This window comes from Chrysochloris asiatica, unplaced genomic scaffold (genome assembly GCF_000296735.1).
Source record: "Chrysochloris asiatica unplaced genomic scaffold, ChrAsi1.0 scaffold00020, whole genome shotgun sequence".
NCBI lineage: Eukaryota > Metazoa > Chordata > Mammalia > Afrosoricida > Chrysochloridae > Chrysochloris > Chrysochloris asiatica.
Genome location: NW_006408538.1, coordinates 2154237 through 2162683, shown reverse-complemented (window position 1 = coordinate 2162683; position 8447 = coordinate 2154237).

The window sequence follows — 8447 nt, the reverse complement described above, 5'->3', positions numbered from 1 at the left end:
CTACGGGGCAGTGAGTTTCACTGAGGGTCAGAATCAGGTGTTATTTTCAGTCTATGAATGGAAGATTCAAGGTTAATACAGTCTGTTTATAAGTTCACTAATACGTTCTTTTGTTATATGATGCTACATGAAGAGTAAACATAAGACATTCATTTGTATTCTTATCTCTTAAATGATTTTATCATCATCTTAAGCTTAGAGTCCATGAGACCAAAATACAGACAAAAGAAATCAATGGGCAGCATCTTGAACACTCTGCCATAAACTACCCTTCAGTTAATAATTTACTAGTTTATAGAGCCATGGGAGATAAAGCAAAAACCCAGTATCAGTGACATCAACTGTGCAATTACTTAAATAATTTATATTTTAATTTAATTTGCTTTGGGAACACTGGTCTATTCCAAAACCATTTTAACCAACACACACTTTCATCAACTTAAGAAAAAAAAAGTCACCAAACAGAACTTTGCAGGGTTTTGAAGGTCCCCAAACTGGAAGTGCCAGTCACATGCCTTGACTCCATGGCCCAGTCTATGATCAGCTCACAGTGTCAAGGGGAAGCAGCACACACTGAACAGCAGGTATACAGTCGGTTTTGCAGCAAGAAGCATAATGAGGGTTTCAGATTTAACACACTAATACTTGTTTTATTACCATAGTCAATTGTCTGTGCATCTTAGGATTCATGTTGTGTGCATTGGCTAAGTCATGTTTCTTTCATTAGCTGAAGCAATTAATGTACATTCACCCTTCTAAGCATTATCTCTTTTATGCTTTCTCCTTGTGTAATTCAGTTTTCGATGATTAAAATAATTTTTCAATGGCGCTGTCATAGTTTACTGGGGGAGAAAAATATATGGCACTAACACAGGAAGCATTTGTAAACATTTTTAGGAGGATACAGCTGGCTATAAAAAGCAACTGAAACCTAAGGACTTTGAGAGTCAGACCTCCAGGGATTGAGATAAGTGGGTGGAAGAAGGAGACATTTTACTTTTTTCAAAGAGAATTTAACACCATGTCAGAAATAGCTTTTGGCCTGCCTTTTGGCTTGTATGGAAAAAGACTCATTATAATTAACTAATATTTACTACTCATGATTGAGTCTTGTCAAATATTTTAACTCTTGGGCACTTACCTTGTGCCAGACCCCAAGCTCAACATTTGCATACAACTTCTCATCCATCACAGCAACTGTGAGACACTAAGACTGAGATCCTCCCAAGAATTTCACTGCTAGTTTGTCATGAAACTGAGAATTAACCTACATCCAGCTCTGTTAGCGTAGTGGTTATGAATCAGGCTGCTAATCTCAAGGTCAGCAGTTTGAATCTACCAAGCGTTCCATAGGAAGAAGATAAGGCTTTCTGCTCCCAAAAAGATTTACAGTCTTGGAAACCCTGTGCAGGGTCACTGAGTCAGAAGTGACACTACGGCACTGAGTCAGAAGTGACACTACGGTACTTAAGAACAACAACAACAACAATTCCCTTTTACTACCTGGTGTGGCCCTATGAGATAAAGCGCTGAATGGCAAGGTCACTTTGAACCATAAGGTCAGCAGCTCAAACCTAGCAGACACTACTTGAAACCCTTTACAGGGTCATGATGAGTTGGAGCACTTGACAACAAGTGTCTTGCTGTGGCACTGTAGAATAAGCACGGGTCCACAAGGCTGGTTTGAATCACAAGGTTGGTATGGTCACTAGGAGTGAGAACTGCCCAGACAGCACCTAACAACAGAGTAGTTTAAAGAAGTCCCGGTGTGCAGCTATAGGATAAGCACTGGAATGCTAACTACAAAGTCAGCAGTTTAAGCCCACCAGCCACTCCTCAGAAACCCTATACAGTGTCGCTTCACTATGAGTCGGAACCTACTCAACAGCACTTAACAACAACAGAGTAGTTAAGGCATCCCTGGGTGGGTCAACGAGTCAACAGGTATGACTACTAATGGAAACTTACAGGCTCAAGTCCACATTAAAGTCCACATCAGAAGAAAGGCCAATCTACTTCTGAAAAATCAGTCACTGACAACCCTACAGAGCACACTTCTACTCTGAGAAATAGGGGGTCTCACCATGAATCAGAGTCAACTGGACAGAAGCCAGTGCGTGTGATTAAGCCTGTGGGCTGAGGAACCAAGCAGCATGGGCTTGCAACTCTTCTTCCCTACTTGTTAGCTGTAGGACTTGAGTAAGTTACAGCGTGGTGCTGTGGGTTAATGCGCTGGACTGAAGGTCAGTTTGAACTGCAAGGCCGGCAGTTCAAGCTCACCAGCCAACCTCAGAAACCCTATAAAGTGTCGTTATGGGTTGGAACTGACTCCACGTCACTCAACACCAACATGGGCCTCAGTTTCTCACATCTTAGCACTGATGTGAGGACTGAATAATTAATATGTGACAAGGACTTAGAAGCATGCCTACCACATGGTAAGCCCTCGGTAAATAGGTGCTCTGGTTACTACTCTTGTCATGCTATCGTGTCTACCTTGCATGATCCACTTCTCTATGATCACGATGAGCAGTTTGTTTTTATTAAGCAAGACATAAAATTGGTTACGAATCGGGCTGTGAACCGCAAGGTCAGCAGTTGGAAACTACCAGCTGTTCCGTGGGAGAAAGATGAGGCTTTCTGCTCCCGTAAAGATTTACAGCCTCAGAAACCCTGTACTATGAGTCACTATGAGTCAGAACTGACTCCACGGCACATAACCAACCAACCAATACTATCATGATACCTATTTGGAAATGAGTATGTGTGTGAATGTACTTGACAATGATTAGTTCATACTTGTTACATGACATAATCAGATTCCAAGTTTAATCAACTCTATTCATTTAATAAGTGATTATCCTTTTCAGCAGAGTCCTGGCATTGTACTATAAAATAAACAATGGACTGCTGACCACAAGATTGGCAGTTCAAATTCACCAGTTGCTCCTCAGAAACACTGTACAGGGTCGCTATGAGTCAGAACCGACTGCACTGAACAACAGCAGCGTCCTTTTAAATGCATATGGACAACAGTAACACTAGGCTCACACATCTATGGGTGTGATGTGAGATCATCAGTCCTCAGTGGCAAGACATATATGATTAGACAATGTGACACAGACACTGAAAACACTGTGCAGCAATTTCCTGTTGAATCTGGATCCATCTAGAACAGAAGATAAGCCAGCCATCATCTGTGGTGACTGTCAATGTCCCTTATTCAGCTTGCTGGCTCCTGAAAGCAAATGTTTGCAGTCGTCCCTCTGTCTACTTAATGCTTCCCCAATTCTACATTTCACATATAAACCAAAGTTGTTCTTCCTTAGACACCTAACCTAAATGTCCCCTCCTTCAGGAAGACTTCCAGACATACTCTTCCTTTCCAGATAAAATAACGTCTTTCATCTGAATTGTAGAGGCAGACAAAGCTTATTATCCACCAACACCAAAGTTATCCAATCTTTCTTCCTTGATTAGTACACTTTTGTTGAGCTAAGCACACGGCTTTGCAGTAAAGATTGTATGAGTCTCCCTTGAATCGTCGTGTAGACAGATATGTGACCAAAGTTTGGTGAACAGGATGTAAGAAGAAGTGTGTGTGCTACTTCTAGGAGGCTGCCTTACAGAGAGGAGGGTGGAGTCTTCTTCTTCCTCCTTTCTTTCTGCTTGTTACAATATGAATTTGAAGATCGATGCCATTTTGGAGTATGAGGTTGAAGTCAAGCGCTGACAATGGCAGAATGAGAAGGATTCTGGGTCCCTAGTGATTGTTACTAACAGCCTGGACTGCCTACCTCCAAAAGTAGTTTATATAGCCAATAAATAAACTTGGGTATTCTTTCATTTGTATGTGAACCCAGTCTTAACTCATTCAACCCCTTGAACGTACTGTATTATTTGTAACTGCATATCTTTTGTGGTACCCATGAAATCACATTAAATATACCTCATCGTTAGGATAGCTGTTCTTATACTAGATGTGAGTCCCTACAAATAAAGACTGTACACTAAGCCCTCAACTGGTATAAGGCTCTTTTGTTGTTGTTGTCAGGTGCCATCGAATCGGAACCGACTCACAGCGACCCCATGCACAGCAGAACAAAACAATGTCCGATACTGGGTCAACCTCACTATCACTGCCACACTTGAGTCCATCAATGCTGCCATTTGGCTAATCCGTCTCATTGGGGGTTGTCCTCTTTTTCTCCAACCCTCCATCTTACCCAGCATGACATCCTTCTCCAGTGACTGTTCCCTCCTGATAATCTGTCCAAAGTATGAGAGACGAAGCTAAGCCATCTTTAGGTTCTAAATAAATGTGTATTGCATAAAGAGAATGTCACTCAGTGTATGGAAGGCACTAAAAAAATAAAGGTCCTAGATACGGGTTACCATGAATCAGAATTAACACAACGTCGCACCACATGGGCACTAAATCAGAAGCATTCTTTTTGCATAAGCAAAAAGTAGAACAGGAAAGGGCACAAAGTTTATAAAGTAGAACAGGAAAGGGCACAAAGCGTTTTGTCTATGGTTGTTGTATCTATTCCATTGTTATTCAGAATGGCTTTATTGTATTTAAGTTTGCTTGGAGGATACAGCAGGCAAACACTGACTTTTGACTAGAGAACACTCTATTCTGGGAACATGATGTCATTGAACAGAAAGATTTAGGGCAAGTCACAAGCAGCTAGGCCCATCGTACCTTCACAAAGTTCTTATATATAACCTAAGCATATAGAATATGACTATGAGACTTATTAGACTTGGCTTCTGTTCTTGGTTTAACTGCTTGCTGTCTGTTCTCCACACTTAGCCTAAATTCTAATCCAGGATATCTCAAATTTTCTAGCAAGTCACTGAAACAGCACACATCATTTGAAATAATCTATATATGGGGACGTCAAAAACGTCATGGACAAATGGAATTCAAAGTGATGGAATTTTTTTATGAGCTGCTCAAGGCCTTCATACTATTACGAACCATAGAATTTAAAAAGTAGTAAGAACAAAATATTTAAGCCTGAAAAGCAATGTGTTAGCAGAAGGTAATGCTTTTGAGGACATAAGTTTGATGTTTGTTTTGTTTTTCAGAAGAAAGCAGTAAACTAAGAGAAAAAGGAGTACCTTGAGCTTGAGGGTCTTGTTGATTTGACCATTCTCTACTATGATCCCATGACTCTTTGGTAGCACTATGAACTCTGAAACTGCTATGTGAACTCTGTAAAACAGCAGAGCGGTTTTCAAACAGGAAGCACTTTGCTCGGTAAATTTCCCAATGCGGTTGCCAACACGAAACTTTTCAGAATATTTTGAGTGGGGACAGGAAGAGATTTGTCTGAATTTAAGAAACTTATTTACCAACTTCTGATATGGCACTGTAGGATAAGCACAGGAATGCAAGTTCATTTTGAACCACAGTCAACAGTTCAAACTCAACCAGTTGCTCCTGGAAACTCTATACTGGGTCTCTAGGAGTCAGAACCGACTCGAAGGCACTTAAGACTAAAATAAAAAATGTTGGTGGGGCAAAGCTTTTTGAAATACAAAATTACACTACCATGGCTGTAATGATTTTAAATACCAGTTTGAAAAAATGCATCATTTACTTCTCTCAAATTCATACCTGTGGTAAGAATCGTTTCACATCGCTTCCTTTAATCAGGGCCATTTTATTCAAAGGGCAGAATAAAGTAATATTATTTAATATATAAGTAATACTCTTTAAAATACAAGAGCAACTGCAAAAAAAAAAAGTCCTCACCCCCTTTCTGAAGCCCAAGACAAACTGGAAAACACATGTCTTTCTGACGGCAGAGTCACTTGAGCATATCACTCAGCCTAAGCATGGGTGTCCTGGGTGACCATGTGCTGACCAGGTTATATGCCATCTCACTAGCATTGCACCACTGTACAGTTAGGACTAATTCACAGCACCTGAGCAAGGACAGATCCTGGGAAGAGTGAATGAGATTTCTTATCAGAGTCACTTATCATCTGGGGCTGCAGGACAAACACTCAACTGCAAAGTGGGTTTGAACTTCAAAGTTGGCAGTTCAAATTCACCAGCCACTCCTTGGGAACCCTATCCAGGGTCACTATGAGTTGGAAACAACTCAACAGTACTTAACAGCAGCAACAACAAAATGCTAGAAGGAAGGGAAAGAGGAGGGAGAAGGACATAAATACTTCCACAGAAATATTATAACTTCTTTGATTTCAAGGACGCAGGACTAGAAAACCTGATTGAGAGAAAATCTGATTCCCCAACAAAAGATGTAGCTGATCTTTAGAAGTTCTGGGAAGATGCAGCACAACTGTTACCACTGACATTTGTCTCAAGGGAGGTCTGTTGTTGTTGTTGTTAAGTGCCATCGAGTCGGTTCTGACCCATAGCGACCCTGTACAGGGTTTCCGAGGGTGTAAATCTTTACGGGAGTAGAAAGTCTCATCTTTCTCCCGCGGAGCAGCTGGTAGTTTTGAACCGCTGAACTTTAGGTTCGCAGCCCGATTCGTAACCACTATGCTATCAGAGCTCCTCAAGGGAGGTCTGGGGACCACTAATTGGGGACCACTAATTCTATCTTGAGACTGAGCAAGTCCCTGCCTTTCTCGGTTCTTTGTCTCCACCTGACTTTTCTTTTATAAAGAAGAAAGACAGTGCAAAAGAGAGATCAAAAGAAAACAGAAAAGATGGGAAAGAAAAAGTACAACATTAACACAGAATAACACAGAATATGTGCAATAATAGAACTGTTTCACACCTCAAGTCCTTCTTTTCTCATGCCTGAGAGGCTTTCAGAGCTGAACATGTGGAATCACATTCTGCAACTGCACTATTACAGCCTCTTGAAGTACTAATGTGCGGTGAAAGTCATGAATAATATGGTAGAATTATGGGTGGAATCCAGCTTCTGTTCTGCCGGAGCCTGTGTATCATCAACATTCTAGACCAGTTCTGAAGAACTTGAACTTCAGAAACATTTGAACACAACCTTATAAAATGTTAGCATTCCAACCTAAAAACACAGATAAAACTGAAGTTTCATAATTTTTAAATAATCTGAACATAGCCTTACTTCATAGATAGGCATGGATTTTTTTTTTTTTTTTTTTTTTCTCATCGATTGGAGTCAAGCCCAAGAGCTTCAATGAGATGTCTTAAGTCAAGGTAAAAATTCTGAACACTGATAAAAATAAAATTCATCATGAAATTCTAGTGGGAAATGGGAATGGGTGGGTGAGAAGGAATTCTTCATGAACCCAAAATAAAGAAAAGATACCCAGAAATAGGGTGACTACTTTTCATGACAAACTGGTTGGACAATGAATTATTTGTTACACATTTGATGACTCAAAGTAACCAAAATAGTTTGCCCCTTCCGCTTTCTTTAAATAATTCAGAATTATTACTCATTAAATTTTGCAGATTAATCACTGTTAATTGGTAACAAGATCTCAACTGTAGTAACTGATAAAGTAAAACCATAGAACTTGAATCTGGAGGACTTTTTTCTGTTTGTCTATTTTTCAATTTGCAAGAATTTTGATGGCAATTAAAACTAATCGGAAAGCACTATTAATACTAAATCATTAGGTGCTACTATTGAGTGCCTTTGGTTTGTACTTCGGACTAGGATTTCATGCTTTGAGAAGGCCCCTCCACTACTTCCCTCTTTCCTCCAGCCCATCCCTAGCAAAAAAATCCTTTCGGTAATTTTTAACTTTGAAAAAACAAGATATTGCTAATGATTATGTGAAAATAATTAAGACAAACTTGGTAATCTTTCCTAATGCTTATATACTCTGACCATAAATTTAAAATTTTCAATGTCATAGACATAATTTTACGATGGTCCTGGGAGTCCAGCTTCCTGGTGTATACCATGTCCCATATAATTTCTTCCTGCTGACGGTGGGTGGAATTTTAAGTGTGATGCGATATCACTTCTCTGAGTTACTAAGCATCTGACTTTGAATTGATCAAAAGGGAGATCAGCTTGGGCGGGTGTGACCTAATCAAAAGAGCTTTAAAAAAACAAAACAAAAAAGATGTACCAGTAGAAATATACTCTCCTGTGAGCAGGGAAAACTGTCATGTTGACAGAGGAGGACCTGTGGATGGCTTCCTGGAGCAACCACCATCCCTAGACAAGAGCTAACAAGAAGCAGGAATCTCCCCAGAATTATGAAGGCCATCAATGAAAAAATAGGGACAAATGTGAGGGCTCTAACTCAGGGAATACACAGACTACCAAACATTTTGAAAACAACACAAACAAAAGTAGACAGCATAGATGAGTGGGAGATACTAAAAATTAAAAACGTATGTGCATCAAAAGACTTCAACAGAAGAGTGAAAAAGAGAACCCACAGAATGGAAAAAAATCTTTTGCAATGACACATCAGACAAGGGACTCATTTCTAAAATATATAGGAAACTA